The sequence below is a fragment of the Echinops telfairi genome, unplaced genomic scaffold, assembly GCF_000313985.2.
Source record: "Echinops telfairi isolate 266 unplaced genomic scaffold, ASM31398v2 ScPeMD7_7466;HRSCAF=8504, whole genome shotgun sequence".
Taxonomy (NCBI): domain Eukaryota; kingdom Metazoa; phylum Chordata; class Mammalia; order Afrosoricida; family Tenrecidae; genus Echinops; species Echinops telfairi.
Genome location: NW_022111366.1, coordinates 1097266 through 1112307, shown reverse-complemented (window position 1 = coordinate 1112307; position 15042 = coordinate 1097266). Strand labels below are relative to the sequence as shown.

General features: G+C 47.5%; 1 protein-coding gene across 3 annotated transcripts in view; it reads left to right on the top strand.

The window, feature by feature from the left end:
* Window positions 1-2262: 2262 nt before the first annotated feature.
* Window positions 2263-15042, top strand: part of BCL9 (BCL9 transcription coactivator) — a 116043-nt gene continuing 103263 nt past the window's right edge. For all 3 annotated transcript variants that reach the window (XM_045283726.1, XM_045283725.1, XM_004717264.2), the window contains exon 1: window positions 2263-2496. The gene's annotated coding sequence lies outside the window, so the exon portion shown is untranslated. The remainder of the gene's footprint in view (window positions 2497-15042) is intronic.

Here is a 15042-nt window from a genome sequence, read left to right as displayed (position 1 = left end):
AGGAACAAGGATGTGTCTCTGAAGTGGTGAGCTCTAGCCATTTCTACCAAATATAAAAGGAAGGAGCCCTGGAGGTGCGTTATGTGTTGGCCTGCTAACTGCAAGGTCAGCAGTTCCGAACCACCAGCCGAACCAAGGGAGAAAGACGAGGCTTTTTATTCCAGTAAAGAGTTATAGTCTTGGAAACCCACAGGGTCATTCTATTGGGTTGCTATCCGTTGGACTTGACTCAAGGGCAGTGAGTTTGAATTGGAAGTGTGAAAGGTCATAATCTAGTCCTTCCTGCCCTCCTGTGGCTATGTTATCAGGAGAGGCCAGTCCCTGGATGACATCATTCCTAGTAAAAGTAGAGGGGCAGCAAAAAAGAGGAAGCCCCTGCACAAGATGGATTGCCACGGTGGCTGCAGCAACGGACTCAATATAAGACCCTTTGTGAGGATGGCGTAGGACGTGGGATGCTTCGTTCTGTTTGTACAAAGAGTCGCTATGGGCTGAAACTGCCTTGAGTCCACCCAACAACAACAAGCACTCCTATAAAAGGAGCCTTGGTGGCACAGTGGCTAACGTGCTCACTAACCCCAAATGGTCAGCAGTTCGAATCCACTGGGATTCCCCGTGAGAAAGAGGAGACAGACCGCTTCTATTAAGAAAAAACCAAAAAAACGACAGCCTTGGGCCCCTTACCAGCTATTTCTACTCTGTCCTACAGGTTCGCTCAGAGTTGAATTGACTCCTTCGTCTTGAGGTTGGGGACTCTTACAAAAGACTGGGTGATGCGCGTTCACCTGTTTTCCATTTTGTGAAGGAAGAGTCTGCGTTCTAGGGCCGACCTTCCTACAAAACCACAAAACTAGCCCAGCCTGCCAGTTAGTACCTGGGCTGGATTCAGATCCTTGCCGCAGCGGGGTAATGGACTCGCGGGCAGCGAGAGCCTGACGTAGGCGGAGGGGACCCTGTGACGTCCCTGCCTTTGTAACAGGCCCCAAACATGAACATCATCTCACCGGCTGCCCTTCTACAGAACCTCTGCTGGCCTCCCTCTGAGTTCAAGTTCGTGCCATCTGCAGCCGTGCACACTCTTGGTGGTCCTCTTCGCTCCCATTTACACCTCCCTTGACCATCTCATTTACTCCGCATGCTGCCAGCCCTGGGCTCCATCTTTCCTCTGCTTTTTTAACCTGATGAGCCTTCCCCAACCCCCTTCCTCTCCCGCACCCCCTCACCTTCTGCCTCTTTCCACACCAATCAACTCGCAGCTCCCTTCTGGCCCTACTCATTATCCTACCTCATTTCCCTCTCATTCCTAGAAAACAGCTCCCCGCTCCCCAGCAGTGCCCACCCTCCATAAATTCCAGCAGCCTGGCAATCAGTAACGTTACCATCACACTTCACAGCTCTCATGGTTGACGCCACTTGTTACTACTCTCCTTGCTACTGCTCTCTAGGGTTTCTGCTAAACATACACGCGCACACACGCACACGCACAACTCCACTTTAAAAATATCCCGGGTACAAGGGGAACCCATGGTTTAGTTTGCTCACACATTTACACGTTAATGGTTTTGTTTCAACTAGTAGCTCGGGTCTACGCTCAATTATACAGTGAAGAAAGACGGGGGCCTTAGGGAACAATTTGGGGTTTTTTTCCTCCGGTAAAAAGGAAGAAAAATAAAAGCCACCTCAACCTTCAGCAGAAGCCCCATCCCTGGGTGCCCCCACCTTCTTATCTCCCCACGCCCTCAACCCCTAGATGATTGAGCTTGGCTTTTCCCTTTGTCGGGCCATTTATTTCACTCCTCCTGACGCTCAGATTGCCTGCGTGTCTGTGTGCACACGTGTGTGGCCACTGCTGTTTTTCCAAAGGGCTCACCTCTCTTCTGCCATTTTACCAGGACACAGGAGGCGGTTCTCACGCCCAGCCTCTCCCTGGCTGGCTTTCCCTGCCCCCAACTCAGCCTGGGCTTTTTCCTGTCTCTTAACTCCACGAGGGCAGCAGCAACTAGCTGAGCTGCTTGCGTGTGTGTGTGTGTGTGTGTGTGTGTGTGTGTGTGTCTGCGCAGCTAGGCCAGGCCTGTGAGCCTGCCTGTCACTGGAGAGTTTTAGTTTGCATTCAGAAGAAAGGAGGAGGGGAGACAAGGCGAGAGGGAGGGAAGGGGGGAGGGGGAGGAGGGGGTGCGGAGAAGGGAGGGAGAATGTCTTGTTTGTGGCTTGTCAGCAATTGCTTGAGACAAGCTTCCATGTGTGAAAGCTACTTGGCATGAATGCCTGGGCCGTACCAAGTGTCACCGCAGCAAGAGGGGGAGTCAGAAGAAAAACAGATCAGACCAGAGCAGACAATAGGCCCCTAAAGTGTTCCCCCTAAGTTGCTTTGATGTTGTCCTAGTGTCTTGATACCAGGAGGCCAGGGATTGCAGGAAAAGGGTCTTTTTTGTCTTCATTCACTTTCCCCCCTCAGTTTGTGAAATGATTCTCTAGAATTTCTCCTCATAAAAAAAGGTAAGCGCCCTAACAATTCCTTCTTCTGTGGCAGGCTGGTTCGCCCGTGCCTGCAAGCGGGGGTCTCACTCCTGCGCTGCCCGGGAGGAGCGCTGGGGTCCTGCGATTGGCGCTCCCGCGATGCCCCTGGAAGTCTTTCAAGGCGCTCCGGGCTGGGGATGGCCCCTCTTTCGAGGGAACCCCAGTAACACGATCTGTGCCTGTGGTTGCTGGGGGAGCAGGGGTGCATGGAGAGGGGTGGGAGGAGGGCGGGAGCGAGCGAGCGAGAGCAGCCTGGGAGGGAAGGAGAGCCGGGCACAGCCCTCCCCCGGCGGAGCCCCAGCCCGGAGCCCGGAGCCCGGGGCGGCCTGGAAGCTCCGCGCGGCGCCTTCCCAGGCGGAGCCCCCTGGCCGGCGGGGCTCTGCCGTCGACTGCAGACGTCGCCTCGAGCGGTGTGTGTGTGTGTGTGTGTGCGTGTGCGCGCGCGTGTGGACTCCGCACGCATTGCCCTGGCGGGTCTCCTGGCGAAGGGGAGGCACCCCAAGCGCTAGCACCCGACCCCGGACTCCCCGCGGCAGGGCGGCATGGCCAAGGCGAGAAGGGCGAGCGGGAGAACTCTCGGTCCGCCAGACAATCCGGAAACTTTTCCCATCTCGGGGATTTCTGCGGTCGCAGATCCTGTAAAGGAGTTGGGGGGTGCTCCGTGCCTCCGTTTCCCCACCTGCGCTGGAGCGGGGGGGAAAGAGGGGGAGAGGAGAAAGCGGGAGCGAGCGGACGTGAGCCGGTTGGGGATGCTGCGTGCCATCCTGGAATTTCGCCACCTACCAGCTCGCCGGTCGGAAACGCCGGGCGCAGCCCCGGGCTGGGAGAGGCTGTGCAGACCCAAGTAGAAGTGAGCTCCTTCTTGATCATGATGACGATGCTGATAAAACCATCTTTCAAGACGCCCCGAGACAGATAGAGCCGGGGAGCCCAGATTGAAGACCCCGAGACAGATAGAGCCGGGGAGCACAGATCAAGTGTCGGAGCATGTCTAAGGAAACAAAAAGCCTTTTTCCACCTGTTGGCTTCTGTCCTTTCCTCTTGTGTCTTTTCCTCAGATTTATTGGCCGATTTGTACAAAGAATGGGGTGGGAGGGCTTGGGGCTGTCCCCTTTCCTCCTCCTAGCACTTTTTTTAAAAAAGGTCAATGGAAGATGCTTGAGCGAAAACGTGCCTCTTGTGAGAGGAGTTTGCTCAAGACCTTGCATTCTCCTCTGGCGCCGGCAGTGCACGCAGACCCATTTGTACTCTGCCTTGGAGGTGAAAGATTTTATTGTGGCTTTTGGAGATTAAATGAGATTTGTTTACAATTGCTGTTTATCAGAGTAAATGGCTTACTTTCTGTGTGCGGGTAGGAATGTGAAGGCTATTTACTCATTGGTGGTTTGTGGATAAAAAAAATTTTTTTTTGAGCGACAGCTTCAGAAGTGGGAGTTCAGGGCTCCGACTGGATCTCAATACTCATCTTTTTAAAAGAATTTTAAGAAAGAGGGGTTTATTTTCTTGGATGTGTGAGTGTCCTTTCTTCTGTTTTACACCGCGATTGTTTTCCAGGCTCTGTTTTAGCACTCTGCCAATTCTCTGGGGCATTTAGCTTTCTTACCTAATTCTAGGTTTTCTGTGACTCTGCTACTTGTTCCAAAAAAAGAAAAGAAAATCTGTAAAAAAGGCTGGAGGCGGTGCCTTCTTCCAATCTAACTGCAAATGTTTACCAAGCGAACTCCCGGTGATAGCTGGCCATGGGAGCAGAGGAGAGGCCCAGGGTGAGAACCCTGAGTGTTCTTCCCACGGAGGCCTGGGGACCTGACTTCTGGGTGCCCAGAGAGATGAAGGAATGACTAAGAAGGTGACAAGAAGGTCCCCGGCCGCCTCGCTGAATGCCTGATGGGAACCGAGCTCTACTTCCCATCGTGAAATGCAGTTGCTTTCTGTTTTGTAGTTCGACGATCTTACCCGGGCTTCTCTCTGGCTAGATTTCCAGGACCAGTTATCTCCTAAAATGGGGTCATCTTAGACATGTAAGCGAAGCAAAAGGTTTTTGGTGAGGGGAAAGAGAAGCAATGATCTGAGGGCATCCAGGGGGGCTATGGTAGCATCCAGACCACACCCATGGGCTTCCAGGGCCCTGAGGATCAGCAGGTGGGGGCCCCTACCTCACTTTCAGACTTGTGTAAAATAGACACACGTAGCCCTTGTGTGTCTGTCAAAGAGCCCTGTCAAAGAGAGGGACTTGGGGTTCTGCTTGCTGCCCAGGATTATGGCCTCACACTCTTTGTGCCTTGCTAATGTCTTATCAGAGGAGCCCTGATGGTGTAGCGGTTACATGTTAGGCTGCGATCCGCATGGTCAGTAGCTCGAAACCACCAGCACTTCCTTGGCAGAAAGACTGACTCTCTACTCCCCATAAAAGGTCACTATGCATCAGCCTTGACTTGAGTGAGAATGTCATGAGATATGGCAAACATGGCAAACACTTGCCACCACATGAATTTGCATGTGTCCATCGATGAGTTCACTTGTCCGTTCAGTTCATCTATTAGGGGGCATTTAGTATGTATTAAGCATTTTGCTGGGTACTGACAATGTCGGGCCAAAATAAAGCAGATGTGTCTCCTGCCCTCAGGGAGCCTACAGTCTTGGGTTGTCTGATTGACATAGCGGGTTGTCCCATAGTTACGTAAAATAGTGAGTATAATGTGGATAATGTATGCTGCACAGCACGCAGGGCCCGTGCACAAAGGTGTGTACGGTGTTGACATCAAGTCTGTAGTTAGACATAAGCTAACTCCTCTGCTTCTTTGCGGCTGCATTCTCCATGCCCCCAGCCCAGCCCCATTGTACCAGTGGTATTCCCTCATACACAGAGCTCAGCATTTCTAAAGACTGTTTAAGAGTCTCTCACTCTTTTTCTGAGCACACCATACCGACGCTCTCTGTTGCCCCTTCCTACTTGTCCTCTTAAATAACTCCACATTTGTTGTCAGCCTGCCTCTGACGGTCAATACCGAGGTCCCTGATGGGAGTTATCATCTCCGAGTTCTGTGGAAGTCTAGTGGGTGTTGAAGGAGCGGGGTGCTGAGTGAAGTTCTTGTCTCACTTTACTTATTCCATAGTTAGGCCAGTTGATACTCAACTCTTCGCCTAAGGAACTCCCACCATTGCCACTGTCATCTTGGAATGCAAAGGCAATAATGACATGGTCTCTCACCCCTCCCAACAAGAAGACCTATGTATGTATAAGGGTAGGAGAGGAATCAAACCAGAAACCCCTGTCCCCTGTTCCCATGTCCGTTGGGCTGTTAAACAGTGTACTGGTTTGATGCTATCAGAGGCAGGATCGTGTTTTCCTCTCTTCTTCTCCTATTTGTGATCTTCCATGGGAGAGAATCTCTGGTCGAAATACCTGTCATTTCCATGGAGGCACATCTGTGTTAATGGCTCTCACCATTTTCTACACCGTGTCTTACTCTGTTACTCAGAGGAGCTCCGTCTTCAGGCTTGCCAATCCATTCTCTTTTCCTTCTTCCTTTTTTTTTTTTTTAAAGATTAATATAGTAGTTTAAAAAGAAGACAGACATGCCCACCCACACATAAATCATAGGTTTGGTGCCTATCCTTCAGGAACCCACACATGTTGTGTGGTTAAGATGCTGGATGAGCAAAACTCAGAGTCATCTCTAGACACCCAAACGTTGTCCCACAGGGATGACTGGGACTTGCCCATATTATAGTCACCAATCAGAATGGAGTCGGCCTGGTCTTCCTTTGCCATAGGTGACCAGTCCCTTTCTCCTCCTGGAGGTAGGTGTGCACTTGATTTGCAAGTCTCTGATCACTTCAGACACACTTCCCCCACCCAAATGCTACTCACTGGGGAGCTGCCTCTGGGGGAGGCAAGCTGAGTTGGCATTGGGAGAGTGTCCCAGGAGGGGTGTCATTGAGTGGGAGTGGAGGAAGCGAGGACAAGAAGGATCTGGTGGGGGCAGAGATTTGAAAAAACTGTGGAGCCAGACAGCAGTGGCCCAGATCATCCTTCACTCGGCAGAAGGGGGGCGGGGGGAGGGGGGGAATGCAAGGAAGAATGGGATTGCATTTAAAGGTGCAACACGTAGGTACTAAGACTAGAGCCTTCTAGTCCTCCTGAGGAGAAAGCCACGGCATTCAGGACGCTCCAATAACTTTCTTCTAAGGTCTGTGTCTGTATGTTGGCTTTACTGAAGTAGGTGCTGTGGTTCTCCGCACCCACAAATACGGAAGATGTAAAATGGAAGTGTTCTCTTTTTCTTTCAAACCTTGACATTTTAATACACTCTGAAATGAGATCTATTTAGTTTTCTCATCTAACGGCTCGCTCGGCGAATTAAGTAATATTGTCATCTTTGCTCTATTTGAGTAAGGTTCTATGGTTTACCCAAGGACTGCTAGGAAAATAAGAGATGGCTAGCTGATTAAATGCTCTGACGCCACGTCTCTGTGAGTGGCCAGAGCTGAGCAGTGAGGCAGTCGGGTCAAAGGTGAGGTGTTGACCTGGCAATTAAATGATTGCTTTCGTTTTTACACACATACACACACCTTTATTTTTTTAAAGACTAGGATTTAGAGAGTTAAAAAAAGGATATCTAATTCTAACTCAACTATTATACATGTGTGTGTGCATGCCTGTGTGTGTGTTTGCATATGTGTGTAAGTGCATTGGACTAGGTTCTGGTTTTGATTTTGCCTGTCGGTGACTTACCACTCCCCATTCCCTTTCTGTGAACCTGACATAAAATGATAGAATTAGACTACTTTGTCTCCTATTCCTTCTAGCTCGGTGATTCAGCATTTCTTTGATTCCACAAACAGGCTCTCCCGTGAATCTGGTCTTTTGGCCACTTTATTTGCGGCTCACCTCAAGATCTGTGGTTATCCAAGGGGAGATGTTGTGGATTTTGTGGATCTCTGAGATCCACTCCTATTCATCCACCAGGCGAACTCCGCTGAGACCTCGAAGTGCAAGGCACACTCGGAACAAGTAGGGTTTTAATTCATGGAGTTTAAGATAATATGCCAGTCCGCATGCGGGGCACATGTGCAAGGAGACATAAGAACCATTTTCAACAGAGTAGGCTGTTTTGAATGCGTGTCTTGCTGTATAATAAGTATGAATTTAAAATGGACGGGCACTGGGCACATCTCTTTGCCGTTCTCACGTGCTTTTTCATAGAAACTGTGCTGCTCGCTTTTGTATTGTGCTCGCATGTTTTCAGAACACAAAGGAGCAGTTTAAGCAACTGTAGCGCTGATGATACATGTTATGTGTTTGACACTATGTTTTGAGGGCTCATAGGAATATTGACAACCTTTAGGATATGCAACTCCCAGAAGAGATTGTTGATGACTTGCTGGAATGTTCTATATTTGTGTTGTAGATAGACATGCAGCACACATATGCATGTGCATGTGTGTGTGCATGTAGTGTGCATGATACCTTTTCAATAGTGAATAACACACTGCGTTGGCAATGTGGCTGAAGGTGGGACTGAAGAGACTGAGAGTGAATGATGCTTTCTCTTTCTTCGCAGTTCAGTCGTATTTAAAGAGTTGGTACATCCATCGCCACAACCAGTTCTTGCACATCCCGTCCCCTCCCGTTGTTTGCATTAGTCATGATTTCTCTGAGTAATTCTGAGCCCAGTAATTTGAGATTGACTAAACATTTGGAAAGATAGAATTTTAAAATCTTACATAGTTCATATCATTGCAGGTGTTAGAAGCCCTGAGGGAGCCCTTCTACCATGTTTTAGTGACGTCTTACTTGCAGCCAGGAGACTAATTCCAAGGCTGTTTTAACCGCCAGTAAACCCCTGACTCCCTCTCAACAAATCCTAACTTCCCAGCTGAACAAAAGAAAGAAAAAGAATGCATGAGATATCATTTATTCCAAACTGGAGAACAGAATTTCTCTTACATTTGCTCCTTTTAACTTGAAATTTCTGACACTTGTTACCTTGCTGAACTTCATAATCACTGTGGAAATTAGAAACCTAAGAGCTATTTATTATTAACTTCAAAGAGAGGAAAGCAGGAACAGGTTTAAACAGTAGCTATTTGGAATGCACACGTGGCCGCACTAAGAATATGTAAAATGTTTGGCTACTATTGAATGTAAGACAGAAGAAAGGACAAGAAGAACATGCTCGATTATTGCTGATCTGATTTTTAGTTATCTAAATAATTGCCACGTGTCTTTTTAATGTGAATCATTTAAAAGATTCAAAATGCCACTTGTCTAAAGCTTTCAAGTGCTTTAGTAATTTTCATGAAATTCACAGTCATTTTCCCCGGAAAAATAAATTCAAAATTGCCATTCATGGCAGGTGAAAGAAACGGAGCAAAACTTGTAAACACTGAGGTAGCTTTGTCTTGTGTGAAACCAAAACCAACCGTCACCCTCCACAACAAAGAGTTTCCCAGAGGGTTTCCTAGGCTGTAAATCTATGGAAGAAGCAGCGGGTAGGTCAGAACCGCTAACCTTTTGGTTAGCAACTGAGTGCTCTTATTCTGTTTAGTACTGCATTTCTATTGGACTTTCTAGTATTGGGGGGACGGGAATTGTATAATATCTAGTTCAAAATATTGACATGAAAGATTACTTGGAGCTCTATAATAATCACCTGAGCATTTTGTTAAGATGTAGATTCTGATTCAGTGTGTGGACATGCAAATTCTCAGCAGGGGATTGAACCGGAATGAATGAATTGAACCCGAAGGAATGAATTCTTGATTTGAGGAGAGAAACATTACTCAGGATCTGTGTACAAGGGACATCTTGAATGAAGATCAAGGGTACACTCAGTCTAAGCATTCTAGGATTAGTGGTTTATTGCCTAGAAGTTCATGACACACTGAGGTTTGGGCTACTAACCTCAAGGTCAGCAGTTTGAAACCACCAGCTACTCCATGGGGGAAAGATGAGGCTTCCTATTCCCATAAAGATGTACAGTCTCAGAAACCCACAGTGGCAGTTCTGCTCTGACCTATGGGGTCGCTGTGAGTCAGAATTGACACCATGACAGGGTTTTGTTTTTATGTTAGTGCCCAGGCTGCTGCCTCTATCTGGGATGCTCTTCAGCCTCATCTTGGCCAAGCCAACTCTCACTGGTCCTTTTCAGTCATCTTTGACATTTCTTCAGGGAAGCATCCCAGACCCAAGCCACCGCTCCCCTGCTCCCCTGGGTTGTGTGTACAGTTGTGTTGGCCCTATCACATTTCACTCGAATTGTCTGCCTCCTCCTCCAGGTTTGGGGCAATCATATTGTTTAGACCCTCAGTACCTAGCACAGAATGAAACCGTGTAGGTGGACAATAAATGCTGCTGAACTTTATTGAGCACATTGATACACAGCCTGTCAATAAATTTTGCAAAATATAAAAACAATAACAGCTAAAATCTTAGATTTTGTGACCTTACCTCCCACAGACAAGAAGTGAACATTTCTGATACCAGGGCATTCACTCTTCACGCCCTCCCCAAGCAAAACATAAATTATATATTCATAACAAAGTACTTTGCATACTGCTGAATCCTCAATTTTCTTTTATGTCTATCTTTTCTCCACTAAAACTGCTGTTGGCCATGTTTCTTTTATTCTTGAGCCTTTTAATTCCTTTATTAGAAGTTCATTTTTGTCTCAAAGAAGCACAAGATTATAAATGAGTTGGTGAAGTTTGCCTGAGTTACCAGATAGTACATGTTTAAAGTACAGCCTACTCTGTTACATGGACTTCTACAAGTAGAAAAAAATGATTCAACAATAAAAACTAACTACCATCGAATCAATTCTGACTCCCAAAGACCCCAGAGACAGCATAGAACTGTCTTGTAGGTTTCTGAGAATGTAACTCCTTTCAAGAGTAGAAAGCCTCATATTTCTCCAATGGAGTGGCAGGCAGTTTTGAACTGTTGATCTTGGGTCATCAGCCCAATCCTGTAACCACCAGGGCTCCTGGACTCAATAATATCCAGCAACAATAACAATAGGTAGCAAACCTTGGGGCCCTTGGCTGCTCTCCAAAGTGTTAGAAGTTGAAGTCCACAAGCAGTTAGCTTGGAAGCAAAGCCAAGAGGTCTACTTCCAAAAACCAGCAACCATGGAAAACCCTGTGGATCACAGGGTCTACTCTGACATCCCCGGGTTGCCATGAGCTGGGATCCACTCCATGTCCACTGGTTTCTTTTAAAGAGGGGAAGTTTCTTCTATCTTAGGAAGACGGAAGATGGAGTTCTTGGAGGACATCTCCATAATTATAGAGAACCAAGGCCATTCTTTAGTGCTAAAGAGTAAAGATGTTCCTTTGAGGACTAAGGCAATCCCTTCGATGTGCCTGTGAAACTTAGACAATCAATAAGGAAGACCAGAGAAGAATTGATGCCTTTGAATTGTGGTGCTAGAAAGAAAGAAACACAACAGCAACGTTTGAATATGCTGTGACTGCCGGGAGACCAAGTCTACCTGAGAGGAAACATAGCCAGGAGGCTCCTTGGGGGCAAGAACGGTGAGGCTTCCTCTCATGGACTTTCAGTCTGTTATGAGGAGGGACCCATCCCTGGAGGAGGACATTCTTCTTGGTAGAGGGCCATCAAAACAGAGCCCCAGTGAGATAGAGTGCTCCAGGGGGCTCAGACATGACATGAACTGTGGGACGGGGCAGGGTGGGCAGTGCTTCTTGTGGTGGACATAGGGCCACTCTGAGTTAGAACCAACCAGAATGACACCTAGCCACCACAGCAAAGCGATTCTTGACTAAGTATGGGTAGGGAAGCTTTATTCCCCCAAGGGCCATTTGGATATTTATAGTGTAATTTGCAGGCCATACAAAACGATGAACTCACACCTGATATTTGATCACACATTTATTTACTCACTCCTGCTATGATGGCTGGACCTGCTTCTCTTTGGGGAGGTGGGTGATGCTAGCTGGTATTGATGACTTGTTGGGGAGCAGGAGTGTGGCCTTAAGTGACCTAAGGGCCAATGGCTCCCCACCCCTGACTGACCGGATATGTCTTTGTGACCCATCTGAGACAGAGCAAGGAACGATAGAATTTTCACTCATATCTTTTAGGAAAAAGGTGTAGGTGCTGAACCAATGAGGAGAGAAACATTACTCCAGATCTGTGCACAGGGAACTTCTTGAATAGGAATGTCAAGGAAAGGCCTTTGGTTGGCAAGAACGGACTCCTTCGCATTTCCTCAAGAAAAGGGGCACACACTGGGATGGTGCTCTTGGCGTAACCTGAAGGCCCCTCTCTTCTCACAGACCCCTCAGGTGGATCCCTGTCCCTCATTGCGTCTTCACTTCACTTGGGCTCCTTCTGTTACCTACTAGTCTAGTCTTCTAAGGGGCCCCGGGGTTAAGTTATGCAAAGGCTCAGCTGCCAGCCAAAAGGTTCCTGTTTCAGTCCAACCAGAGGGGGTAAATAGACCCAGTGATCTGCTCCTGTCAAGATGCCAGCCTAGGAAATCCTATGGGACAGTTCTACTTTGTCGCACAGGGTCCCTCTGAGGGAAGCAACTGGGTGGCACACACCACCAACCATGCAGTCTTGTAGCTGTATTGACACGCCTTTCTCAATTCCAGGGCGTTGGCTAGCACCTAAATTGTTCATTCCCCACACACTCTGACTTGCCTAGAACACCACCTCCCACCCAGCAGCCGTGCGTTCTTACCACTGTACCCCAGAGTGCATTTTCACTCTCCCAGAATTCCCGCCCAGATCCGCAGGCAGGAACCAGAGAACCCAACCCATCTTTTCATTGTCTTATAGGTTCCTACTGAGCCTCTCCTTGGGTTTCCCAAGGGTCAGAAGCTTGCCTCTAGGCCATGTGACAATGGAAAGGTGGGTAGAGGAGGCAGATGTATTGCTTGCCATGAAACAAGGTTGCCTTTCGTAGGACTGTGGAAGCGTCATGTCGCTGGCAATGAATGTATTTGGCATGTCTAACACGAATCTAGGAGCCCTGGTGATGTAGTGGGCTATGAGTTGGGCGGCTGCCCACGAGGACAGCAGTTTGAAGTCACCAGGTACCCACAGAGGGAGAAAGATGGGGCTTTCTATGCCCGTAAAAACTTAGTTTTGGAAATCCAAACGGACAGTGCTGCTTTGTCTTACAGGGCTGCTATGAGTGAGAATCGGCTCCACAGCAGTGGTTTGTTGGTTTGGTGATGCAATGTTGTAGAAGTTTAAGATAGTAAGGATAGCCAGATTATCAAAACTTAAAATCTTTCAGGAATGACAGTTGGTATAACTCAGAAAAGAAGGCCACGGGTGCAAATAGCAAATTTATAACCAGGAAATAAATTGGAAGAGGGAAGTATAATAGAGAAGTTTTAGAAGTTAGACATTGTTTCATGAATGGTTTTGCACAAGAATGGTGACTGGTAAAAGTGAGAATATATTGACATGGATCCTTGAGGCTAGTTCAAAAGCAAGCACAGTTCTGGAATTGGGGACTAGGACGAGGAAAATAGGAATGCTCAGTTCCATAGGGGACAGAAATCCTATTCTGTGCTTTCTCCCAATACTTCCTTGCTCAATACTTAGTCTGCTTATCTGTAGCTTCTAGAAGAATCTGCCACTAACTAATCATGTGAACTTGAGCGAGTTATTTATTCTCTCTGAAACTCAATCTACTCATCTGTAAAATAGGGGTAATGATGATCATTTCAACAGCTTGCTATAAGAATTAAATTAGACGGGATAATATATTTTAGATGATGGTACACATTTCATGCTTGGTATGCAATGGGTGCTCAGTCACTTGTGGCAGTCGTTCTAGCACAAGGAAGGAACCATTGACTAAACAAGGTGCTAGAGTCTGACCTCATATCACTTGTGCCTTAGGGCAATCCTCAGGGACTTGTACTACTATTATTATTTTTTGAACCGTTTGTTCTGCATTTGTTACCGTACGTTGTCTCATTGCAACCCAAGATAAAACAAAACTCACTGCTGGTTCATAATGGTTCCCAGAGTCTCCGAAGCTGTAAACTTTTCACAGAAGCATAAGACAGCTGGCAAGCTCGAACCACTAACCTTTTGGTTAGCAGTCCAATGTTTAACCCATGCGCCACCGGGACTCCTTCAGATAGCTACTGTTAAAATCTTCCTCTCATAGCACAATTCGACAGTATGACTGTCATAGAGCTAATCAATAGTGAGCAGAGTTGGGTCTATCGGAACCGAGGTTGGTCTGGCTTCAAACATTTTTCAAAGGCACCTACTTGCTAAGGCCAGAGACAAGAGTAAGGCCTTTTTAAGGGCAGTACATCTTTAGTCCACTTGCACACGTGCATGCCGGGTGAACGAAGGATAGGCACAGACTTCTAAGGATGCTGTACCTGAATCTGGGCCCCATGATCAAATAGGCAACAGACAGATTACAGAACAAGTGCAGGTAGGGCCTGGGGATAAGTTTCTGAGACCTGACGAAATCATTTAACAAATGCATTCAATCTCTTGTCTGCCAGGCCATGGAAAATGAGCTGGGTGTTCGAAGGAATGCAAGACGAGGAAGGCTGAACCCCAGCCTTTCAGGGGCTTTCGTTGTGGTGGAGGGAGACAGATGCCCACCCAACTAGTTACAAAGTATCTAGTGATGCAGCGAAGAGCAGCAGCAGCTCACGAAGGAACTACTTTATGTGCTGGTGAAGGGAATGGTGGTCGAACGAACCAGAGAAGGCGTCATGCAGGAGATGGCGTCTGCAGGGGTCCTGAAGGGATGAATTAAGGACGTGCCAGAAGTCTGTCATTTTATTTTCTTCAAAGGAATGGCTTTATAAAGGGTGGTGTTCAGTAAGTTAGCCATTAAGTTAACGCACTGACAAATAATAGTGTTTTCAAAGCTTGAGGTTTTTCCTGGCAGTGGAGAAATATCTACTCGTATGATCACAGGAATATTTAGTTTTTGCCTAGTGTGCACTAAACCGAATTCTATGGAAGGAATCAGACGATGGAGTGCTCTGTTCCAGGCACCCTCCGTTGGGGATCGGGAGTTGCCCAGGAATCAAATAAGGGTGCGCGCATCTCCAGAGTGACCGCATGGCACACCAGTACCAGTCCTCTGCTGTCTTATGTGGTACTGAGGTAGTGGCAGATGGGTCATTTATCTGTCTATTCTTTGATGAAAGATTCTGGTTTCTACTTGCACATTCTCAATCTTTCTTAAGTCTAATACCAAACTTTCTGTTTTTGTTGTTGTTGTTGTTGGCACTGTTTTTTAAATGTAGCTCTAACTTAAAACCTGCTGTCTTGCTGTCTTGGCCTCCCTCAGTAGACTGGGGCTTGAGCAGCCTGCCTGTTTTGACCATTGGTTCAGGTTGGTTTTCCTCGCTGGGCATGTTCTGAACTAAGTTTGCACATCTTAATATTGTTTGAAGAGGCCAAGTATGCATCTCTTGTGTGTGGATTTCCTCTTCGTGCGGGGAGAGCAGGCATCATCAGAGCCATCACCCTGGTCTTCACATTCTACGGCAGAAACG